Source organism: Agelaius phoeniceus, chromosome 3 (genome assembly GCF_051311805.1).
Source record: "Agelaius phoeniceus isolate bAgePho1 chromosome 3, bAgePho1.hap1, whole genome shotgun sequence".
Classification (NCBI taxonomy): Eukaryota; Metazoa; Chordata; class Aves; order Passeriformes; family Icteridae; genus Agelaius; species Agelaius phoeniceus.
The window spans coordinates 24,218,281-24,243,484 of record NC_135267.1 but is presented as its reverse complement, the minus strand read 5'-3'; the positions used below and the strand labels follow the sequence as shown (position 1 = coordinate 24,243,484).

Here is a 25,204-nt window from a genome sequence, read left to right as displayed (position 1 = left end):
GAATCAGACCAATACTTTCAAAGGGATCAGCAAATCAAAAGTAGCATATTGGTTTATTTATTATCCCAGAATACCTGCACTTCTTATTTTGAATGTCTCTTTGAATTAAATGTACTGGAGAGTGTATCTTCAGTGACGTCTTCAACAATTCTACAGATTGTTTGATACCAATATCATATTCATCCCTATTAATTTATTTGGTCTTCTTCCTGGTACAACTAATAAGGTAAGAGAGACAAACCCAAAGCTCAAAGTAAGATACTGAAAGGGGTTCTTTTTCACTTCACTTTGTAGCAGGTCTCAAGAGAGAAAAACAATGGTGGGGATTCAATAACCACATAGATTCTCCTCCTCTACCCATTACAATTTTTTCTTCTGATTAACTCTCTAAACCACAGTCTCCTTGCAGAGTGTAACAACACTAAAACAAAACAGATGTGAGAAGATTGACTTTAGAATGAATTTCATGCAAGTTAAAATAAATGGAAAGTTATAGCTCCAACTTGTAATGGAAAACTGATACTCTTCAGAATTATCACCCATCCACATACTTTTGCTCAGCCAAGATTTTTAAAGTAAAAATTACATGTGACTCAGTTACCAGTTACTCAGTTATCCTCCTTAGCTGTATGTTTTGTCAAAACTCCCTAAGAAGGGATTTGCCTGTATCTTGTATTTCTACAAACCTCACCTTGCTTGCAGCAGGGGCAGACATTTATATACATTCAGATTATTACCAGAAATTGTGGGACTGCTCAGTGTACAATCCTTCCCCACCACAGCAAGCACAAGTTCAGTGTCTTCACCTGTGGCTTATGGTTCCCCATTTTCTATTCATTAAGGTGCTTCTTGTTATTATGATGCCAACTCCTCTCACTGCCTGTTACACCATCCAGTGCTTTCCACACACTGTGTTGGAGTGAACACCATCAGGGTTCACCTGCTTCTGCTGTTGGCTCTCTCCATTTCACTTCAAAAGGAGCTTCTCTTGTACTTCATAAGGCCCCTTCAAATGCTTCCTTAAAGCTCTTCCTTTCTGTGACACACAAAGAATGCTTATCACATTTAGGCTATTGATGAGCAGAAACCAAGGAAAACCAAGCATGCAGACCATCATTATTTTATGATCTCTTTGTACTCTCTATTCTGTCTATATGCCATTTACAATATATATCAGCAGATGATGTAGAGTCCTGATTTGAGATGGAGATTGCATAAGCAATTATAACACAAATAATAAATTAATTTTTGCAGGATGAAATACATGTGCACATGCATTACTTCAGTTGTCACAATACAGGTTTTGGAAGAAATCCAAAAATATGTAGTTGCTCTGCTTGTGCCATTACCTGTTCTGTTTTAATCACAATTTCTGTTAGCCTACGGCTGCAGCAACAGCTCTGCACTTCCACTTGAAAATCCTGAGTTTAGCAATTCATGAACTGCATCTAAAAATAAATCCTCATTTGAAAACTGGCATTCAAGCTACAGTCTTCAGTTTCTGTTTAAGCATATTTAGGTAGTTCAGCAGCTTTATCTTAGAGCACAAAAGATACCTTTGTTCCAGAAAGCATTCTATTTTTCCATGTTCAGAACTGTGATGATATTGTTCTGTATTTCAATTATCTCTGAGCTTTTAAAAAAAGATAGTTCATTTACAGTGTATCAGCTTTGTACTTCCTTATACTTTGACAGTCAGTGCTGAGTAAAAGTAGGAAACCACCATTTGTAGTCACATGAATTAGAAAATTAACTGTAGCCTGCCAGAAATATATGGAAATAGCTGGTCCCTTGATTTCTTCTGGAAATAGATGCTGAAGAATATATGTCTAATTTAAACACTTACTACAGAACAAAATGGCTTTGCCTTCCAAGTTAAATAAGCATCCAGCCAGCAGAAAGGCTTCCCAGTTGCTAACAGAACAATAAAAGGGAGTTCTCTAGAATAATGTAAAACTCTTCCAGAGAATGGAGGTCCCAAGTTGCTTAGAACCTCTTCATTCTCATTTGTAATTCCTTGTTCCAGTTATCTACCCCTTTTTCTCAAACCCAGGAAGATTTTACAATGTGTAGACATTTACTCCAGCCCGTGGTGGACTGTTTGAACCTCAGAATGGCTGAGCAAAGTTACAGAATTTTCAGTGAATCCATCAACTCTTCTGCACTTTTCCTGCAAGATCTGTCAAACTGCAGAGGAGGAATTAAAAAGGAAAGGCCCAGTCGGGCTGGCTTGGGATTTTGCACATGACCAGAGATTTCAAGACGTCAAAATTTTCAACCAATCAATACTGCTTACTTAAGGGCTAATTTGCATTGCTTCCTGGAACCTTTTAAAGGTCCAAATGGGGATATGGCAGCTACCAATACTTAGAAAGTGGGCATCTGCCTTCTGTAAACCTCATAAACGTAATGGCCACTGAAGTTCATTCAGAAATTTATTCAGAGATTCCAAAACGTGTGGTTACACAGGCCTAGAAGAGCATAACCACTGTTCTCCCAGCTTAACTATTCATAGATATGAAGTGCTGCTCACAATACATGTGTATTTTGCGTTCTGCCAAATAATGCAAGCATATACTGTCTGTAAGGATGCCAAGTGCATAACTTACTAGCTATTTCATTTATTTGAGTATCCCATGGCAAAAAAAATGTATTATTTACTTACTAAAATGGGTGATGTAAAAGTAAAGAAGCAAAAGTAATGGGTCAAATTTCCAGAAAAAATTCACTACAAATTATTTTCAAATCATGTGTACAAGCAGAGCCCATCAAAAATATAATTCTGTGTGCAAACTTATTATTCCATACCAGCAAACTTATGAGCTGGTATGGAAGCTCATACCAGCTTCCACAGAAGAAAATTCCCCTAGGGAGGTAGACTGCTCATCTGGATTATTAACTGGGCTCAGGAAGCCAAGATTTTTAAACAACAGTCATTAGTGATTTAATAATACATTAATATGACTCTGAGGTTAAAACCTAAAGCACAGAAAATAAAATCCTACAGGAATAAGATATGAATAATGGGAAAATTCACTGTCTTTGAATTTTTCTTTACATTATCATGGTCATGCTTTGTTGACTTCAGCAAATTGCATTGCTGCTTAGCAGCATTATTATCTTAACTCTAAAATATTCAATTAAGGTTTTCTTGAATGGAGTTAATTAGAAAAATATGATGGTATTCCCATGGTGTGATCCTGACTTCATTCTTTGCTTCTTTATTCTTCCACTTGCCAGAAAGAATTGGAAACACTGCATTCAGTTCCACTGAATCAGCTATTTTCTGTAAAACATACAGAATCACAACTGGTGAGTTTCATTTATTAATTGTAGAATGAGTCTTTTTTGAGATGACGACAGGAAAATTTCTCCTTATATGAAATATTCATATTTTCCTTCAACAAAAGATTTTTTTTCACTTCTAATATCTCTAAGACATAATTGTCAAAAGATATAATTATTAATTAGGATTGTAAATTACTAGAAGTGTGAAATACTACTGGATAAAGGTTTTAATTTGTAGAGTGGGCCAAGCTTATGTACCTCCATTAATTTATGTAGTTTTTATTTTTCAATTCTCCTATCCAAAGAACAAATCAGTTCTGCTAATATTTGCAGAAGTCAAATTCCATTGTTTTGCAAGAAGCAAACATTACAAAACTGAAATTGTTGCTTAGACTTGAAGTTCTAAAAATGTCAGTTGTCTACGTGGAAATTAAGATAATTTTTAAAATCAAGGTTTTAACTAATTTTGATTCAAAACATTGTTGGGCTAAAAATACTACATGGTTTAGTCATAATTCAAAAAGATGGTAATCAAATTGCAGCAGTTAAAATAACAAATATGTATTTATTAACCCTGTTAATAGAAAATTAATTTGGCTTAGTCCAAACCTTCTTATTCTTCTTTCATTCCTAGCGCACAACAGTGAAGCAGTTGGCAGAGACCTTTCTACCCATGTTGATTTTAGTCCCTAGCTACAGTTATTAGCTAAAACTCTAAAATCAATTTAGTTATTCTTAAACAGCTTCCTAGATTTCATATGCAGTGCTATTACACAATTGCAAAATTAAGCCTTGTGCTTTGTAATTGTGCAGTCAATGCAATCCATCTCACAGGATGGAGACCCCACAACGGAGCCCACTGGGCTTTCAAACTCCCTCATCACTGGCTCCCCTTTAAAGTATTTTAGTTGATGAATCTCTTATTGTGTTTGATGAAAAGTCAGCAGGTTTCAGCAATTGCTGATTCATAAAGAGAGTGATCAGGTCCTTCTCTATGGGCAGAATAATTTCATAAAGATCAAACAGAGATTTTCATTTCTCCTGAAGTTAGGAAAGTAGTTAGAGAAAGTCTTGTAGAGGATGATTTTTGTGGTAATGTCACAACTGCTGTCATATGGTAGAAAAGGTGAAAAACAGAGTCTAGGGCTGTCTTTACAGAAAAAAAGGATGCTTATTTTAAATAAATAGGTGATAGACATATGCTCTATTCTGGGTATTATTTCCCAATTTGGGCATTCACAAGCTCACAGAAACAGCTGCAAGCCTCATTGTTAAGACTTCCATTCAGTCCAAAGTATCTTGTGTTCCCTGAACATGCTGGAAATCAGCTGAACAAACCCACAACCAGTAGCCCTACATAGCACCAGGCATAGTTGCCAAGGGAGAATATATGAAGCATTGTTAATTTTTACACTGTATTGTTTATACCCATTCAATAAGAAAGAACTAATAGCAAGAATCTGCTTTTACATTTAATTGACCTAAGCTCCACACAATATAAACCCATTAAAGCATATGCCAAGGAAAAATTGCCATTTGAGCTATTTGCCTCACAGCCCATTGTTATCATAGCTGTAATTTTTTCCAGTAGATTATTTAAAAATTAAATTGCACACAGATTGGCATCATGATAGTATTAGCAATGTAGAGTATGAGCCCACAGAATTTATAAAGCTAGTATGTCATAAATTGCAGTCTGCATAAAAATATTTAAAAAACTGAACCAATACTACCACATGGGTTTCTTAAAAAAGAATAAAATAAAATAATTAAGTGAAGCAGCATTTATTTAAAAACTAATGACCTATCTTGCCTCATTTTGTTGACTGTTTTCATAACACTTTATTGCATTCAGTGTATCAATATCAGTGTAATGGAATAAGTACTAAGAATGAGATGCTTCACTGTGGTTATTCATTCTGGTCATTGTTCTAAGTCAACTATTTCAGTTAAACTAAACCTTCAGACCAACCTTTAACCTTATACGTGTCCATTTGTTTATTGATTTCAGCTGAGACAGGACCAGGGTAAAAGTAATTGCAAATTATTTTCTTCCATGTGTTCCAGGTATGCAATTTGGATTTCTTTCTGAGAGACTTAGATGTAAGTTACTTCAAAGCTTTCATTACCTCAGACTCAAAATGTCTGTATCTTTTACTGAGTTGTCTTTCTGTGTTTTTTCTCCAGAAACTGTATTTGGCAATGGAGGAAAAAAAAGCAACTTAGTCTACAAGCTCACAATATTCTGTAGCTTTATCTACTCCATCTGTTTTAAGATGAGATGCTTTTTGCTTCTAGGAGCTATCAAAAGAAATTTTATGACTAGAGTGAAGACAAGGAGAGCTGGTAAGGCATGTCAGACAAAGGAGGAGCACTTACTTAGGCTTTCAAGGCTCAGTGCAGAGCAGTTAGGATTTTTGGCTCTCAATCTATTGAAAGCTATAGAGGGAGCCTAGAAAGATTAGCTTGAATGGCTAAAGTTACCTTTTTGGAATACTTCACACTTGCCAAACTCTCAGGGGGCTAAATTTAGAGGAGGTAAATCCCATTCTGACTGTGGTGCAATTAATCAGAGGTACTTTATTGCAATTGTCTCCTATGATGAAAATTAGAGAAGAATAATTTTTTTTCTGGATTTGGGTTGTAAGTATAATTAAAGATAATTTTGAAATGTAATTTCTTAAAAAAAACTATCAACTTTTTAAGACTAGAAGATACATTAAAGAATAAATTATTTTGATCAATTTAAAGAAAAAAATCAACCCAAACAGCAAGGTAACAAGAATTTTTTGGACTATATATCCTCCAAGTAATACTTGTGTTCTTATGGGGAAATAACTATGAGTCTTGAATTAAAGGATATAAGTCCAAAGATTTTTAGAATAAAGTCTGAAAGCTTGTGTTTTGTGGTCCTAATGCTTCCTTTATATTTTTTTTAGGATACTGAAAGTTTTTGTAAATGGGGATGGTAATCCAGATCTTTATTTAAAGTGGAATCTGTTTCCAGAGTTTATCTTTTATGAGAAGATGGATCCACATTTTTTATCACTTTCAAAATACGTATCAGAGATTGTGTCTTGAAACTAAATATCTCACAATAAATACACTTAAAATTTTATCATTCTGTTTTCCCATGCCACTGCTTTACACTTCTCTGCAAGAGAAAACAGTTTAAGAGGAGAAAAATTCCTGTACTTGAGGGGTGGCTGTTTACACAAATTCCTTTCTCCACAATATCAATTACAAAGAAGATGGTGTTCTATACTGTCATACTCCTTAGCAAACCATGCATCCAAATTAGTTGCAAGAACATTGACTTTTGAGCTGTTATATTTGCTAGCTTAGCAGAAATCGCAGATTTTCTTTCTTCCTTTCTTTTTTTCCTGCCTTTTTTCCCTCTATTTATCCAGTATTTCTTATGATAGGTTTATATTTCTTTTGCTTCCTTGTTTTCCATTGATCTGGAATTCCAGTACAAGACAATCCTATGAACAAATATTGTGACAAGTCTACATAAACTTCAGAATTGTAATAACCTCCAGCTGCTAAAAGAAAGACAATTAAGCAGCAATCTTCAGTTTATAGGCTTATTCTGTCACTTCATGATTTTGCAGAATGCAAAAAATCCACATAAATGTCATTCATGTTTGACCTCCTCTTACATAAACGAACAGTGTAATAAAGAAATCTCCAATACATCCTATTTCAGATTCTAGCCATGCAAATGTCTTCTTCTTTTAACAGTCATCAACACTAAGACTTGCTCACATCTTGTCAAGTCTTTGTGCTATAGACACAAATTTAATAGGTACAGGGAATTTCATGAGCTGGTATAATCCTATAAGTGTTTTACACTGTTCCTACAACTGTGTGTGTGAGTAAGTATTTCTTGTCAAACTTAGACATGTAATTTCAGGTTTCAAATTAAAACAGCATTGAGTTTTGATATGACTTTGGAATACCTTCATATATTTATTGTATCTGGCTGTCAAACTCTTTTTCATAATAATAAATTATATGAAAGTATAAATAAATTATATGAAAATATAAAATATTTTAGTAATTAGGGGAAAAAGCAGAATATCATTATGTATTTCAGCATTCTGTATTTTAATGAAATAACCACAATTCTGTTAATAGCTACTGCAATTCCGGCAGAGATATCAATCATATGAAAGAAAACCCAAACTCAATAATTAACTAGACAAACTACATCAGCAAATTAAGACCCTTTAGAGTTCTGCCAAGGAAAACTGTGACTAGTGAAATTAGATACAAGATCAATCATTGAATGCAGCAGGCTTGGCAGAAGGGAGTCAGAGTCAGAGAAAACTCATGAGTCTGGGAATATGTGCCTGAGGACATGGACAGGTTTAGTAAATAAGAACCCATGCCTGCTTGAGATGAAGAGCCAGGAAAATTCCCCTGGGCTCCTGCCCCCAAAGGAAAGAGGACTTGTAGTACTGGAAATCTTTGGCACAGTATTTAGGGTTAGTTGTTGATGGATAAGGGAAGAAGATGAATGAGAAATCAGTTTTTCTGTACAAGGTCAGCATTAATTCTGTGTGAGAAGGGAAGAGGACTGAGAAGGCTGGTGCAAAGAGTAAGTAAGGAATCAGGGAATCTGCATGCTGCATGAGGAAGAGAGCACTCCTCCACATCCTTGTGCCTGCTTGGGAGAGGGCATCATTCCCAAGCCTAACCACTGCCTTTTTCATTCATTAGAGGAAACAGTCAAATTCACTTTTAATTTAATGACAGCAGGTTTTAATATATAACCTTAGCCTTTAGCTTTTGCTACCTACTGTCAATAGGTAGCAAATTTCAATTCCCTGAAATCAGGGAATTTGCCATTCTGCTTGAGAATGGCAAATTCTCAAGCAGAATGGCAAATTCCCTGATTTCCTAGGGATTTTTCCTAGGGAATTTTTCTGAAGTTAGATAATAAACTTTCCTGGCAATTGAGCTCATGGAGATGATGTGTGGAGGCTGATGTATTAGGTCTCTCTAACTGCAGAAGACATCCAATTTTGTAGGGAAGACACAAGAAAGGTACCACTAGTACCCGGACATCCTCCTTTGAGCCTTGTGAGATCTTCTGTTTCTAAAAGTAGCTACAGCCCAGCGTGGAAGGAGAAGGAAGGGGAACATTTTCCTCCTATGAGCATGAGTTTCTTGAAGATTTCTTGTCTCAGTACACTCTCGCCTCTCAAACTCATACTATGTAAGCTAAATCCAAGAAAGGCCTCCCAGGACAAAGGAGGTACCACAGACAATATTTGCAGGTATACTTATGACTGAGGTAAATTAAAATTGTGGCCAATGTGAAGAGCTGTATAGTAGAGGATATGTATTGTATTTAAATATCTGTATAGAGGCTTTGCCCCAGAGGTCCCAGTTGCCCTCGATGGGCTGCAGCTGCGATGTCCTTAATTGGGCTGCAGCTGTAACTGATGAAGATGACCAGGATAAAAGGGGGCAGGTAAGCTGGTTGGGGAGAGCCTTGGAGGAGCCTTGACCTGAGAGAGAACAGCATGCAGCAGAAGGAGTCCATGCTGTGAAGATCTACAGCCATGAGAATACACCCAAGAGGTATGGACTTTAGAAATCTAATAACAACAATATGGGACTCTAGAAATAATAGAAGAACAAGAGAGCTGCAAAAATACAAGGCAAGTGATATGTCATTGATACTCACTGAGTGTCCAGGTAATAAAATGGCAGATAAAATTGAGTAGAGATTACCATAAAGTGATATGTATGAGAAGAAACAATTTCAGCTTAACATATACAGTAGTATACCTAGAGTAGATAATTACTATTATGGCCTGAAATCATGCCATAGAAATAGATGCTTCTATGAAAATACCTCCTCATGGCTAAACAGCTATCAAAATATATGGAACACAATTAATATCTATGTGAAATAATGGATATGGAACATACAAACACTTTACAATAATTGAATGCAACAACCCAAGGTAACAGTGCCCACAGCCATAAATGTGCACAGTTGGACTTTTTGGAACAGTTTGTTTCTTTACATTTGCAGTGTGCAAATGAGACTGTTCATCCTGTTGTTATAGCAAAATCATGACCGAATTCAAACAGACAACAAGTGGCTTAAATCACTCACCACTAGGTGTTTCCTACACTACTGTAAAATAACAAATGTTGCCAACATAAACAAATTAAGAACATGTAGTGTTTTAGAAAGCTAGATGTCAACATTACTGTAGTATTATTGACATTAAAATGGAAAATACTAAAAGCTTGGCATTAGCAGATATTGTAGTACAAATTAATTGCATAAATCCCAGGCTGGATACCACCATACTGTGTCCTAACTGCCAAGTATAGAATATCTTCCCTACCAGTGGATCCCTTGGCCTACAGGCTGTCATGTACTGGAGGGACCCAGCACAACTATGGGGTGCAGAGAAAGTCAGCCCCTGCATTCTTAGTGAGATGGAGCTTAGTTATACCTCCTGGCATTGTTTTTATAGTCCTCAACTAATTACTTTTTAAATTTTTTCTACAAAATTTATTACCTACCAGGTGCTGCTGTGTTCTGAAATGTTTGTGTAAGTAGCTTTACACTCATTTGTCAAATAAATTAACCTGGCATATTCTTTAATACCTTCATTTTTTCTAACTAATTGTAAATCATTCATCCTCAGACAAATTTAATCCTTAATGCTCTGCTGGATTTTAATCAAATAATAAAACTAGTGATACAGAAACTACAATAGGATTTAAAATCACTACAGATTATCTGGATAACATTACAAAGGCCATCTTGTCACATATCCAAAGATTGGACTTACAAAATGTCTTTTTACTGACAGAGGTGGGTTGAGCCTAGCTGGACACTATGTGCCCACAAAAGTCCTTCTATCATTCCCCTCCTCACCTGGACATGGGACAAAAAATACAACTAAAGGCTCCGTGGTGAAAATGAGGGCAAAGGAGATCACTCAGCAATTACTATCATGGGCAAAACCTAGGCTCAAGCTAGCGACAGTAATTTAGTTTATTGTCAATTAAACCTGTGTAGTGTAATGAGAAATAAGAACAAATCTAAAATCCACCTTCCTGCCACCCCTACATCATCCCAGGCTCATCTTCATTTGTGAATTCCCCACCTGCTCACATCCAGCAGAACACAGGGACAGCAAATGAGAGTTTCAGATAGTTCCTCATTTTTCTGCCAGGGGAGGACTCCTCACACTCTTCAGTGCCCCAGCACAGGGTCCCTCCCACAGGAGACAGTCCTTCATGAACTTCTCCAATGTGGATCCTCCCCACAGGCTGCAGTTCTTCATTAACTGCTTCAGTGTGGGTCCCTTCCACAGGGTTCAGCCTTTAAGGGACAGACTGTCCCAGAGTGGGTCCCCTTATGGGGCCAGCAAACCTCCTCCAGAGTGGGTTCCTTGCTCCATGAGGCCACAGGTCCTGCCAGGAGCCTGCTCCAGCACAGGCTTCCCACAGGGTCACAGCCTCCTTCAGGCATCCCCCTGCTCCAGGGTGAGATGCTCCATGGGATACCTGCTTCCAATGTTGATATTTGCTCCACCGTGGACCTCCACTGAGGGGCAGCTGCCTCACCATGATCTGCCTCAGCATGATCACCACAGGCTGCAGGGGAATCTCTGCTCCAGCACCTGGGAAATGTGAAATCACATGCAAACTGAAACTGAACAGTAAAATTGGTTAGCTTGAGGACAAAGGTACTGCAGCATATTTAGTAGATAGTATTTGCAAACCCCTGCAAGTCACTTCCTAAGAAACAAAATTATATACATAACATAGCAAAATTATATACATAACAATGTTTTTTGAGTGTTTTTGTTTTCCATTATAGCCCTTCTTGCCTATCTGGCTTTTCTCATGCAACCACTTCACAGACTGAAGAAACATATCTTCACAACATTCTCTACAACAATGTATTTGCTGACAAATGGAACAGCCAGTAGTAATGCAAGATTCCTCAAGTCCACTGGCACGGTCTCTGGCAGAAGGTCAAGTTCTTTTCAGAGCCAACTACAAAGCTCTTTTATCTACCTAGAACAGGTCTTTTAAAGCTTGTTTTCCATTTACACTGGGAACAAATTTTCAGGTTTTCACTGTTACCTCAGCGACAAGTATATGGTGCCACTACCAAGTGAAGCTATTGCTGGCATTCCACCCCTCCAGCCTTTTTGCATCACTTCTACATGCTGGTATATAGCTCTGAGTGCATCATACAGAGTCCAGATAATTACTTCAGTTAGAAAAAATCCAGAGGAAAATAGTTAATTTTAATTAATTTGAGCTGCTGATCTGCTTACCGTGTTGCCTCCACAAACATCTATAGATACAGAAGTGGGTGACTTGGGATGGCACCACTGCCACATTTAACACTAAAATGCAGTGTATATATGAGTGCCAGTTAGATGAACCAAAATTTTTCTTTTCCTAAAGAACGTATGCCTGGTATGTTTGAGACAGTTTTCTACTCTCCTCCCAGTTCATAAATTACTGTGTAAGTCCTAAGTCAAAGTTGCACTGCCTTCCTGCCTTCCAAGAAAAGGTTGTTTTTTTAATTGGTACACTAGTAATCACATACATGAATCAATTATTCACTGTTTTGCTGTGTAATCTATATACATCTAAATGCTTAATTCACAGAATCACAAAATATGCTGATGTGGAAGGGAGCCACAAGAATAACATAAGATTTATTAAGTATATTTTTAATATACTGGCCAAATTCCCAGTTTATTATTGCTTGATGAAATAATAACAAAGTTAGAATGTGTTAGATTATTTTTTGGTATTAATTTATTTTTGCTATTAATTTAACTTTTACACAGAAATATACAGCTTATCATGACCTTAACATCATTACAGAGCAAAGCGGATGGAATATTGTAAGTTGAGCTGATTTTAAAGTCCTCCAGTCTAGGTTAATAGTCTCTCTTCTGTTAGACAAACAAAACAGAAAGACAAGATTATTTCCTTTATTTAGGCCCCATCCTCTGACAGGAGTAAATGATGAGCAATGCTTCTTGGAACAAAGCTGTATCTTGAAAACTATTATGCACTGATCTTAGTCCAGCAGCTCAGCATCTCAAGACTTGGATGAATGAGGGCCAGAGCAACTCAGCATCTTGCAGAGGGAGTTCATAGTGAAGCAGCCTCTGCAGGAGACAGCATCACTGCTCTTTAGAAATGAGCAGGCTGTTACAACACATGGTTCACTTACCAGTGGGGAAAAAAAAAAGAAGCTAAATATAAAGGCAGATTTAAAGTCTTCACTTCATGCAGTCTTTTAATACATCTTGAATTAAACTATGGTGCCCAGGAATCTGGATTGCCATTTGAGAGAATGTATTTTGAGATAGCAGACATATTTTTAGAGACTACAGGGAAGGCTCATCATGCTACAAATTAATATGAATGCCATCTCTAGGTGTAAGGGAGAAGATTCAGGAGCAAAAACTGTGAGACACGTTGTATCTTAACTCAAAATGAAATAATAGGCCTACTAAGGAGCTGGGGGTGAGAAGGGAAAGAGGACTGAGAGCTACTGCAAGGCTGGCAAGAGCTGCAGAGTACTCAGTTTTATTAAGATAACTGCTAACAACTTTGGAACATAAATAAATAATACATTCCAAAACCATTGATATCTTCATACTGTCTCTCATCAGAAATAAGTAAGAAAGAAGAAATGTGAGATTTACAGCTGTAGCATGGAGTCCACAGGCAAGATAAAGGTTATTTGCTTCATATATAATGTTTTTCTTTTGTAAAACATGACATAGCTTCTTAAAAATACATTACAGTAGAGTACATGAAAAAAATGTGGCCAAGAGAAAAAAAAAAATCAGAAACTGAAGCCATGGCTGAGATAGAACTTGTATTTTATTTCTTTTAAACATCAGTATTATATTCTAGGATGAACTGTCTCAGGACTGCTTGATTCATGAACCCCTTTAGAAGTACTTGCTGGAACATAAAAAGTGCTTCCCAGCTATTAAAGAGAGTGGGTCACTGGTTTCTGCATTCAGATACATTCAATTAATGTGTCTTTTTAAACTTTAAACATGTATTATTGTATACAGCCATCAGTAATGAACACACGTACTTTGGTGCATTTGAAAATAGTGGCTGATACACCAAATGTTTGATATACTGCACATGCACTACTCATTAATTCTCTCTGACAATTTATAGGCAGAACTTTCAAGTTATCTAAATATAAACTTGCACATAGCTTCAGAAGTTGGAGGGTTCACACCCTTTTAAAATGCAGGCAACCTTTCTTCTCCATGAATTCCCATTAGGCCTCTGTAGTGCCCTTGCCAAAAGGCTAAAGCTCAGCAGGTGTGGTCTTTCTGTAAATATTTCCCAGTGGAAGTTTAATGTGAACCTCTCACACATATAAAAATATAATATGCAGGGAAATGTTTGCTGGATAAGGACCTCAGATTTAAAACTAAGAGGGGAAGAGACTATGTCTTTACATATACACCAACTATGTGTATTTGAAAGCTGCTAAATCATTTAAAGGCACAGTTCTAGAAAAGCCATAGGCTTATTCTGGAAACCTAAGGAGATTTAGGGTACTCAACACTCAGCATAATGTTTTACCAAATGAAAGTAGAAAAGTGCAACTACGTGTTTCCAGGTAGGTGGCTTGAAGATTATTCACTTGGTCTTTACAAAACCTTTTGTAGATTAAATGTTGTGCAAATGCTATGTGTAACTGAACATACTCTCAGTTCACCTTGGCACTGTCATGCTTGTTAGGACATAGTGATTACAGTGGTGCTTTTCTGAGAAGGAGATTATATTTCTCACAGATTCTGTTCCTCACCCAGTCACAGTGTGTGACCTTGTAGCTAAAACTGACCATACCAACATCTGGCCGGTGAGCAACCATGTTATACTATTTGAATTATTTTTTAAAGAGAAGTTAAAATTGATATCTTGTAGTGTAAGGAGGTTACCCTCCCCCTTTCAGCTGAACAATCTGTTCAAGGCTCTGAGTCTGCACTCACTACACATCCCACGTAGCTAATTCTTAGAACAAACAATTCCTTTGGGGTCTAAAATGCTCACTGGATTCTGACTCAGTTAGAATAAATAATTTCTAGCAGGAAAGAAATCAAATTAGCTCAGTTTTGAGGCATGATCAGAGAAGTAAAAGCAAGGCACTAGTATAATTTCATTACAAGAAAACTGACTACAGTCAGTTACAAGAAAAGTTACAGAAAGATCCTGCCTACTCAGTTACCTACTTTATGGAAGCGCTGTGTGGACCATTAGCTCCTGCCTTCTGCAAAACTCCTTTCCAGTCCACCTATATTTCACTAGTTAATGCTGTATTTACATCACACAGTGGAAAAGAATTGGGGACTCTTGCACTGGAGGCAATTATTTTTTTTTTTTTTAATTCTAGTAACAAAAGGGGGAAAAAGCCCACCACTTTTAGGTGGCTATTTAATGAGGCAAGATCTGTCACCTTATGATGGAGAAGCACTGTTTCATGTGATAAGGTATTCTGAAGTTATCTTTAATACATGCTAATAGTACCACATAGAACCTTTTTTTATTATTATTTCCTCATGTCCTATCCACCACCTGCAGTCTGCATTACCAAGGATAAATGGATACTAAACCTTATGCCAATGGTACCTCCACCACACTGTGATTTCTGGGAACATAGCCCACATTCATTGTTCCACAATGACTGGACTTGCTTTGGGACAGGCCTGCATTGCTAGAAGATTGTTGCCCCTCCTCATCCTCCATGCAGATGTATTTGAAGGTATTTGTCAAAACCTCTAATGTTTGGTTTTCTCTTAGCTTTTTTCACTTTCTGCTAGAGCATTAACTAGTAAGCTGCTGTCATCTATTCCTGCTGGTAAATTTATGGGGGAATAAGCACCCAGATAGGCTGCAGCATCCAGAGCTTGAATATGACAACCGCTTCATGGACAGCCACAATAAATCCATAATTGCCTCTCTGCAGACCAGTGCTCCTAGCACATGGAATTAGCACAGTACAGTAGGATGAGCATTATGCTTTTAAATGACAAGTTGGTTGACAGATTTGAGCAGCTGAGTAGTGCAGCAGTAAATTGCAGTGGTGCTCCACAGTACAGCTATGTGCACATTGTATCCACCTCCTGCAGGACTGGTTAGTGCTGGCCAGCCAACACTAAAACTGTTGGGGTAATGGAGGTTCTTTGGTTTGGCCACAGATTAGAGGCATCAGAAGTAAACCAAGAAGTGGTTTTCAGAGAACAGGGAGCTCAAACTTTTTAGGGAACAAGGATAATACTCTTGTATTACTGATAGTACCATTAGTTCAGTTACCATAAATAATGCCACCTGCAGCATTTTTGCACTGTCAGGGCAAGTTCAGAGAGTAACTTTTCCACACAGAAAAGATAGATGATAACAGGATTTTGAGAAAGTCTTGTATTTTCTGACTCATGAAACTTGTCTTCATTGCCAAATAGAGCTTGGCAAAAGAAAGCCTGACTGTATGCTTACAGCTGCAGGGAGGAAGGCAGAGTGAGATGCAATTTCAAAAGTCCTTTCAATAGCAAATGAGTGAGTAACGAAATGGCAGATTATATTCAATCCAAATATTAAACATACACAATGGATTACTTTAATTTACTTAGCACCACTTAGGAAAGAGGCCTCTGAGTCATTGTAGGTGTTGTACTTCCCCCAGCAGTGCCTTCCTTTAGAGGCACTGCTGTGCAGTCACAGCACAGACTGCATGGGCTGTATGGAAGTGGGATTTGCTGAAAATCAATAACATTATCTTTTTAATGGAGATTTAGAGGTTTTGGGTAAAGCCATAAGGGAAACCTGTAGTGTGAGCATTCACTAGAAGAATTATAAGGACTTTACAAGCAGTAATGGTAGGATACAGTAACAAGTAGTGATATGTTTATTTACATATTTATTTATGGAACACAAACACTTAAACACATTTTGAGTAATGTTTTTCTTCAAGAAGTCTCCTCTTACAAGTATGAATCAATAAAACTGCTCACAAACTTAAGCAAGAAGACACCTGATTATTTGCCAGGTAAGACATTTAGTGCTGTGCAGTAATGTTTTTATTGGTCCACTTCTAAAATTTATCATTTACTCATATTTCTCCCTACAGCTTATTTATTGCCCAAATTTGTTTAATTTTTGGATAATGTTTCCTTAAATAGATAAACCATGCCCTTCAACTGTCCCTTGCAGTCAATTATATTAACTAGGACAGCTATTCTTTTGACATTTTATAAGACACTGAAACTCTCATCTGAACTAGGCCACCAACTAATTGCTATGCACAGGCAACAACGCCACATTATTTCTGAAACTCTGTCATTCTTGTCCTGTAACTGCAAATCCACAGTAATGGTGAATTATCTTGTACATGACCACCTGCAACCAGAAAATCTGCTGTTTAAACAAAGTCTCTGTTATTTCTTTTCTTTTGCACAACAGAAAATAACATTGGACTTATTTTTACAAATTAAGGTCAGAAGAAATAATCTTAATTATGAAAAAGGACATAATGCTATTTGGAAAAGATTGTCAAACTTCAAAATGACCACATTAGTTCATCTTCAAAATATTGTCTTAGAGCATCCTTTTGGGGTTTTGGTATGGGAAGTTATTGTTATCTCAGTAGAAATCTTAATTAGATGCTTGTTAACTTCATATTAAGAATTTATGGTATGCAGAACCACTGTATTAAAGCTATAGTCTCCAGACCTTTGAGGGCCTCTATAGAGCTGTATAGAAAGACTCTTTGGATGACAAGGTGAACAAATCTATCAGTGAAGAAGTTCATGGGACATTGACTGCTACTACCGGAATAATCATGAGGTGAGAATCATCTTAAAAGTGGTCGGAGAGAAACACTCTTCATGATGCTCTGGTGAAGCATGAACTATGAGCCCTTACTTGAGTGTTCTCTTTCAGGTGTTAAGCTTGGTAAAATGATAAACAGTGGGATTGAGTGCACCCTCAGCAGGTTTACCAATGGCACAAAGCTGTGTGGTATGGTTGACACGCTGGTGGGAAGGAATGTCATCCAGAAGGACCTGGACAATCTTGAGAGATAGGCCTATGTGAACCTCCTGAAATTCAACAAGGCCAAGTGCAATCCTAACCCTAGCCTTGCTCCTGGGCCAGGACAATCCCAAGCACAAATACAGGCTGGGTGGAGAATGGACTGAGAGGAGTCCTGGGAAGAAAGACCTTGGGGGTTTGGTCAACAAGAAGCTCAACATGAGCTGTAAAAGTGTACTTGCAGACCAGACAGGGAACCACATCCTGGGCTTTGCAGTATGAAGACAGGCTGAGAGAGCTGGAATTGTTCAGCTTGGAGAAGAGGAGGCTCTGGGAAGACCTTAGAGCAGCCCTCCACTACCTACAAGGAAGATGGAGAGGAATTTTTTACAAAGTCATGTAGTGATGGGACAAGGGGGCTTTAGACTGAGCTCTTTCAGGTTTAGATTAGATATTAGGAAGAATTTATTCATTATGAAGATAGTGAGGCAGTGGAACAGGTTGCCCAGAGAAGCTGTGGATGTCCCATCCTTGGAAGTGTTCAAGGCCAGGTTGGATGGGGCTTTGAGCAACTGTGAGCTGTTCTAGTGGGAGGTGTCCCTGCCCACTGCAGAAAGTTGACCTTAAAGAAGGACTTTAAGGTCCCTTCCAGCCCAGGCCATTCCTACTTCTTTTGCCCTTGTGTTTTGTACTCATGCTGAAGCTACCTAGGCCTTTTACAAGTATTGCAAAGCAAGCATCATTGCCATTGATGCCCATGATCCCTTTACCTAGTCTTTACAGCCTCCTGTTAAAGCATAGTGGCAATTCTCTACCTCTAAAAGTTCTGCCTCATACTTCCCTGATGATTCAACTGATTTTAACTTTTAATTGGTCTTGTCCAAATGATTTGTACATAAAAAACCTAAGCATGGCTGGAATCTCATGTGCTCAACCTCACGTGCTTTGGCAATTGAACAGCATGTAAAGGACCCCACACAGGTCCCTTTGCAGAGGGAAGGGTTTCCTTGATGAACTAGGACTTCTGTTTGAGCTTCTGCCAACATTTTTGTCAGAAGGTTTGTTTTTAACATTGCTAATGATTTGGAAAACAAAATAGAGTTAGTAGAACAATCTCCAAAACATTTATGGTAATTAGCATGTGGAAAAGAAAAAGCCCTTCATGGGCTCCTGTGTATAGGAGACAAAGTAGTTAAAAGAGGAAAATTTCTGAGCATGCTTTGTCTGTTGCTAAACTGTTAAAATTCCTGGGCCAGACATAACCATGGAAGCAAACAATGGAAGTGCACTTGCTAATACTATTCCAAAATTATCCTAAAGGTGCTGAAGTTGTTTGAAATTTTGTCTGTAATTGGCAGAGCTAAAAGAATTCACCCTCTTTTTATAAACAATGGAAGGAGTCTTGCAGATTTTCCACTCTTATTGCTGGAACATAGATCTGATACAGCAATTTAAGTAAAAGTGCTGTTTGGGGCCTTTTTCTAAATCCTATTATTCCTAGCAAGACAGTGAACTCCCAGCATTATGATACAAATCATACCATAAAGTCATAGTAATTTAATTCTGGCATTCAAAAATCTTCAGCTCTAAATTCAGTGTTAGCGCAACTAAAATGAAGCCAAGAAAAATTTGTTCCGAGACAGTTAACCAAACAACCTAAAAATTTTAAACTCCTAATCTGAAACATTCTTCTACAAAATACCTCTAAAATATTTGAGGTGGAAATAAATGTACACATCTAAATTTCTAAAACTAGGTGCAGTGTTAAATATAGGCATTTGCATTAGTGATGAAAAGATAACACTATCAAGATTTCCTATCCTTCAGATAAGCAGGCTTTGGAATCTAGAAATATTTTACATTCCTCGTCCCCAGCCAATTCAGGAAATTAATTTTAACAGGATATTTCAAGGAAGATTTGTTTGATTTTGAATAGCTTGAAGAGAAGGAATGTGAGTTTTCACGCCTTTATGTAGGTCATTTAAGTCACTCCAGAGTGTCTGCATATTCAAAATACTGGCATTTTAAATCACCTTTGAAATCTATTACTCCTCACATTAGTTTTGTTCTTGTGAGATTAAAAGACAACAAGTGAATAACTGGGCCTCTATAGTTTTGGGGTATTTTTTTGTAGAAATACAACAAATTCTTAGAAAACTGCACTATTTGGAAAAACACTTGAAAAGGGTGCTTATTTTGAGCATTATTTAATCTTCTTGAAACATAAATACAGCCAGAATATCTTCTGAGAACATGCTGCACTGTGGCATGCATATTTTAATTGCCTTGTGCTAGATTTACTATAATTACAAGGACATGGTCTACCAGTCAATATGTTAACACTGGCATGTGGGAAAATTAAAGTCTCATTCTACTCCAGGCCTACTGTGAAGTGTGAGTAGCTATGTAGACATGCAACTACTTCTATATGTCTCTTCCTAATTTACATCTGACTTGAGAAGTGCTGGAAGTTCCTAATGGTGCCATGTCTATGTGGACATGCTCTCACAGTGCTTCAACATCTCCAGCAACATGTACTGGGCCAGGCACGGCTTTTTCCCTGTGACACCTGGACAATGGGATGTTGACTAACAGCAATTGCAACAGGCATTCTTACTGTTTTATTAATTAATATATATATATTATGTATGTATTATGCTGAAATAATTTTAGTATTTTTATGAACCCAGCAAGGGATTCCAAAATTGTGGAGTCTTAGGATACTTACCACTAGTTGTTGAAGTTCAACAGTTTAACTAAATTTAATGCATGTAGGATAAAACCCTTAGCAGAAAGGGATCAAGCATGAGAGGTATGAAGCAAGTTCTGAGTAAAAATCCCACTGGTCAAACAGCCTTATAGAAGCCTTAATAGGAGGAGAGTCAGAAATCAAAGAGTGAGATCAAAGAAAGCTGGTGAATTCATGAGGAGGAACAGCCTTTTGTGGCTCTAATGAAATTCCTATAGAAATGCCTGCATGTTCAGAGAATTTGTCACTCTCAGAAGTGTACTACCTGCAGAATCACCTAACAGTCCACGTTGGAAAGGATGTCTGAAGTTCATCTGGCCCAACCTTTTGTTGTCAACAGACTGACCTTCAAAGCTGGATTGTTCACAGACTTGTCAAGTTTTGAAATGCTGCAGGCATGAAACTCTTCAACCTCTCTTGGCAGCCCGCTTGAGTGCTCACCACCCTTCTGCTTGAAAATGTTGTGCTTAAGCCTAACTGGATGTTCTCTGAGTGCACCTTGCTACTGCCTCCTTTTAGCACTGCACTCCTCATCTGTGAAAAGAGCCTGGCTCTGCCTTCTCCACACCCATCTTCTGGCCAGGCTGTGGTGTGGGCTGGGGCCAGTGGTGTCCCCGTTTGGGCCAGCAAGGCAGGCAAGGTGTCACCAGTCATGGCTTGTGCCACCACCCCCACTGAAGGAGGAGGGGAGGCTGGGGCAGCTGAGGGCAGCCCTGTCCATGTGTGCTGTGCTGCTGAGGCTGAGCTGAGGACATGAAGTGGGGTCAGCCCAGTGCCTCGTGACTGTTGAGTGACTCTGTAGTGACAAGGCTGTGGAGGCCAGGCTGGCCAGTCAGCCCACAAGTGGTCAGGGACACCTCATGACTGTTGGGTGACTGTAGTGATGAGGCTGTGGAGGCCAGGCTGGCAAGGTGGTCAGGGTCCAGGACAACAGGGCCCATGGCCAGGCCCAGGCAGGGCTGTGGTGCTGCTGGGGCAGTGATTGATGACCCTGAGAGCTGATATGGGCTACTGAACCATGGCAGGGTGGGTGGGAGCCCTGGGAGTGTGGGCAGGGACAGCCAGGCTGGCAGCGCTGAGAGTGTTGGCACTTGGGCATTTCAAACCTTCTACTAGATTCTGCTCTTAACTTCAGGAGTGCATTGTCTACTTTGAAGTATATCTTTAAGAAAAAACACTTTTGTGTTATAAAAATCACTTCAAGATAATAAAAAAATAATTATTAAACAATAACCTTATACTGCTTATACAGTTCAATTTTTGCTTCTCCTTCAGCCTAACTAAAAACATTTGTCCCAATGATGAAAAATCCAATTTCATTTTCAAATTCCCTAGCACAAGTCAGGATTGCTACCCACTACTGTAAAATGTTTATGTTAAAGAGATTCTAAAAATGCTTCAATTATCTTGTGGGTCATGAAAAAATTAATCTTTTTTAAAACTAACCTTGTGTCCCTGCCAAATTTGACTTGGTATTGCCAACCCAACAAAAAAAATTATAACTCAATAAAAATTTGTAACTCAATAAACAAATGTATAGAAACAAACGTTTCTATAAATACATGAGCAGCAAAAGAAGGGTTAAAGGAGCATCTCCATCCTTTAATTAGTCACTGTCCCTGGAGGCATTTAAAAGTGGTGTAGGCATGTCACTTAGGGCCATGGCTTAGTGTTGGACTTGGCAGTGCTGGGTTAACAGTTGGACTCAATGATCTTAAAAGTCTCTCCCAATGAACTTACCCAACCTCCACCCCTCACAAAAGGACCCGGGGTTATACCAGATCACAAGCCCAGCAGAAGTTAACAGTGTTGCACTATTGCAAAAAAACAAACATTGTGCTGACAAGTATGGAGGGCACTGGCATGATTCAAACATACGAAGTAAAGCTTTCCATTGATTCAGGGCTGGTGAGGTCTTGCCTGGAGTACTGTGACCCCACAGTGAGCACCCAACTGTTACAGGTAATAGTTTGACTACAGATCTTAATGGGGTAAGTCAGACACGACACACAAGTACCACCCTAAAAGTAGTTAACTGGATGTATTCATCAGGACATAGGAGTTCCTTTCCTTTTCTTTTAAACTGGTAGCCCTGAAACATAACCCCTCCCCAGTGTCACAGCAGGATATGCAACTCCCAAAATCAACAGTGGCTCAAAAAATAGTTTGGGGGAATCTAAATCCTCTGATCACTCATAGTGTAACACAAGGATATTTCCAAAGTTCCATTCTTAAATATTTAAACACAGTGAGTCATCTTAATTAAATACAATAAAGAAATTTCTTTTTCTGGACTTAACCTGTCTTTACTACTGGCATGAAAAAGCAGGTTGTCAAGTTCCTGGCTGAGATAGAGTTAATTTTCTTCCTAATATCTGGTAGAGTGTTGCATTTTGGGTTTAGTACGAGAATCATGTTGATAACACTGATGTTTCAGCTGTTGCTCAATAGTGTTCACCCTCAGTCAAGGACTTTTCATTCTCTCATACTCTGCCAACAAGGAGACACAAAAGCTGGGAGGGAGCATAGGCAGGACAGCTAAGGATTTTCCATACCACACAATATCATGCTCATTAAATTAAATCAGGGGATTTGGCCATGAGGGGCCAATTGCTGCTCAGGGTTGGGCTGGAGTTTGGTCAGAAGGTGGTGAGCAATTGTCTTGTGTATCACGTTTGTTTTTTTTTTTATTTTACTCTTCTTTTTGGTTACCTCACTTTTAATTACTATTATTACAGTGTATTTTACTTCATTTTGTTTATCAAATTGTTCTTAACCCATATGTTTTACCTTTTTTGAGTTCTCCCCCTCTCAGGAAGCAAGTGAGCAGCTGCACAGTGCTTAGTTTCTGTCTAGGGTTAAATGACACCACCCATCTTCCTTCTAGTCTTTCTTTTCCTAGGACAGTTTCAAGTGGAGGTTTTCATACATCCTCAATACATCTGAGGAGATTTGAGAGAGACAAGAAATACAGAAGGTGGGAAGAAACCATAAGTACTTATGAAAAACCATGAGTAAATTTTAAAAGTGTTCCATACAGAAACCATTTGAGAAAAAGAATTAAGTGCCTGCCAAAAGGGCAAAACCACTGTATTTTCTGTCAGAAACCCACCAACAGTGTACAATGCCCATTAATAATCTGAACGTGGGCTAACATGTACAAAAAATCTATATTGTGTACACAGGCATTACAAATAATTTGGTCACTTACAAAAGCTTTATTTATAGTCCTATAAATAGGATTATATTATGCCATTATTATGCAATGCAGTCCTCTTTTGGAATAATGACCTTTGACTGCAGATGTAACTGCTGAGCATTACTCCTTTGGACCCCTGAATTATTTTTACAGTTTGAATATTTTGAGGTCCTAGAAAAGCCACTCTGAAATTTCTCTTGATCAAAGACACTCTGTAAAGGCAATACAAATGCACAACTGAATTTGAAGGAAGGTATAGCATCTAGAAGAAAAGTAATCACTAACAGCAGACTTGGACAAATAAATCCTTACTAATCTCATTAAATGGTAAAATGTTCCAGGTCTCAAGTGGAAGATTTTTACAGGTGACACATGACACCATTTCTTCTTGTTTCTTTGGTCTTCTTTTGAGCTGAAAAGATCTGTTGCCATTCTTACAACTCATTTATCTCAAAAGATAGTTATCATTTAGTTTTTATTAGTGTTTGAACATAACAAATGGAAATAAATTTTATTTTTAGGAAGATAGGGAGGAGTAAATTCACACTAAAAACACAGTAGTAAATGGTTTCTGAATTCTGATTACATTAAAAAATGTATATATCCCAATGAATTTGACTTCAATTAGCTGCTTCATTACATACCTTTTATAACTTGGGCAGAATGAGTCAGGCTGAGTTCTTGGCTGGGGTCAGACCTCTGAGCAGGTACTCACAATGATTGCAGTGACTTTTCACATAAATCAAAGAGGGTTTTTTTATAAACAATGTTGCAACATGAAGATAAAAATTACATCAGTACACATTACTCTCAGACAAAATATTGCACTAGGTAAGCATTCTATCAGAATGGTTTCAGTGTACTCACTAAGAAAGGAGAAAGGATATTTCTATGTTGCTTTTCAATTTTATAACTAAAAAAGAGCTGAAATGAAACCACATATCCCTGATACCTGATAGTAATATTCAGGACTTGGGTGGGGAGGAAGACATTTAGCTAGTCAGAGAAATCCAAGGGAAGCTGGATAACTGATCAGAAAGACTTCAGGTTTAAAGTTTTGAAGAAATTTTTAATTTTAGTTTATTGCTTTCCATAATACTGAGATGGTGGAGCAAGGGACAGATCTATTTACTGAATTTTCTGCTGACTTGCAAGTCAAGTTTCCAGAAATAGAAACTTGGAATGTTTCCAACTTTCCTTTGTTGGTTATCTGCAAATAAACTTCTCAGAGCTACTTAATAGGAAATTCGGTAAAAGCCAGATTCTGTGGAAGTTTGTATTTTTTATATATAAGATTAGGTAGTAGGATGGATACAAGGCCTACTGATTAAATGTGAAGAGGTAAGTTTGAAAGAGCTGCAAAATCTGTATCTGTTCATTGCTGCTTGACAACAGAAACAAAATTCTACTAAATTAATCCTCTAGTCACACATTTAAAGCTGTGTAAATTCTCCAGCAGGACTACAGCATCCATATGGAAATTATTTTTGCTTACATACATGAATTTAGAGGAATAAAGTCACAGTGATATAGCACACAAAGGGTTGTTTTTTTTCTTTGCACACATGTAAAGAATTTCAGAACATACTGACATACTGAAAACAACCGGGGCTAGCGGTACAAACCAGCTAAGCACCTGCTCTGCCCCGGTGCTCTCCATCCTGACCAGGCATAACCCCGACCACCACAGCCGAGGCCAACCCACAGCTAATTGCATCAAACGTGCTCCGGACTGTACGAAGCTATGCAGTCCGTCCCCTTCGGGAAAGATTGGATTTCATGGCCATTTAAAGAGCAGAAGGAAAGTGAAACTTGAACGTGACTCAAGCGCAGAGCCCCGGCTCCTGCGGGAGGCCGCGCCGGGGGGGTCAGCGAGCTCCGGGCCGACG

At 38.1% G+C, this 25,204-nt stretch overlaps 1 protein-coding gene across 7 annotated transcripts in view; it reads right to left on the bottom strand.

Moving 5' to 3' along the window:
- The window catches only part of PRSS35 (serine protease 35), a 45,547-nt gene that overhangs the window by 19,636 nt on the left and 707 nt on the right, over positions 1-25,204 (bottom strand). The window contains exons 2-5 of one of the 7 annotated variants that reach the window (XR_013181270.1): positions 23,960-24,044; positions 22,907-23,058; positions 10,434-10,952; positions 621-3,286 (exon numbers count right to left, since the gene is read on the bottom strand). The exons of 1 other annotated variant lie outside the window; for it this stretch is intronic. The gene's annotated coding sequence lies outside the window, so the exon portion shown is untranslated. Of the gene's footprint in view, positions 1-620; positions 3,287-10,433; positions 10,953-22,906; positions 23,059-23,959; positions 24,045-25,204 lie in introns of those variants that run through there. 5 more of the 7 variants (XR_013181271.1, XR_013181272.1, XR_013181273.1 and 2 more) reach the window with 5 other exon arrangements.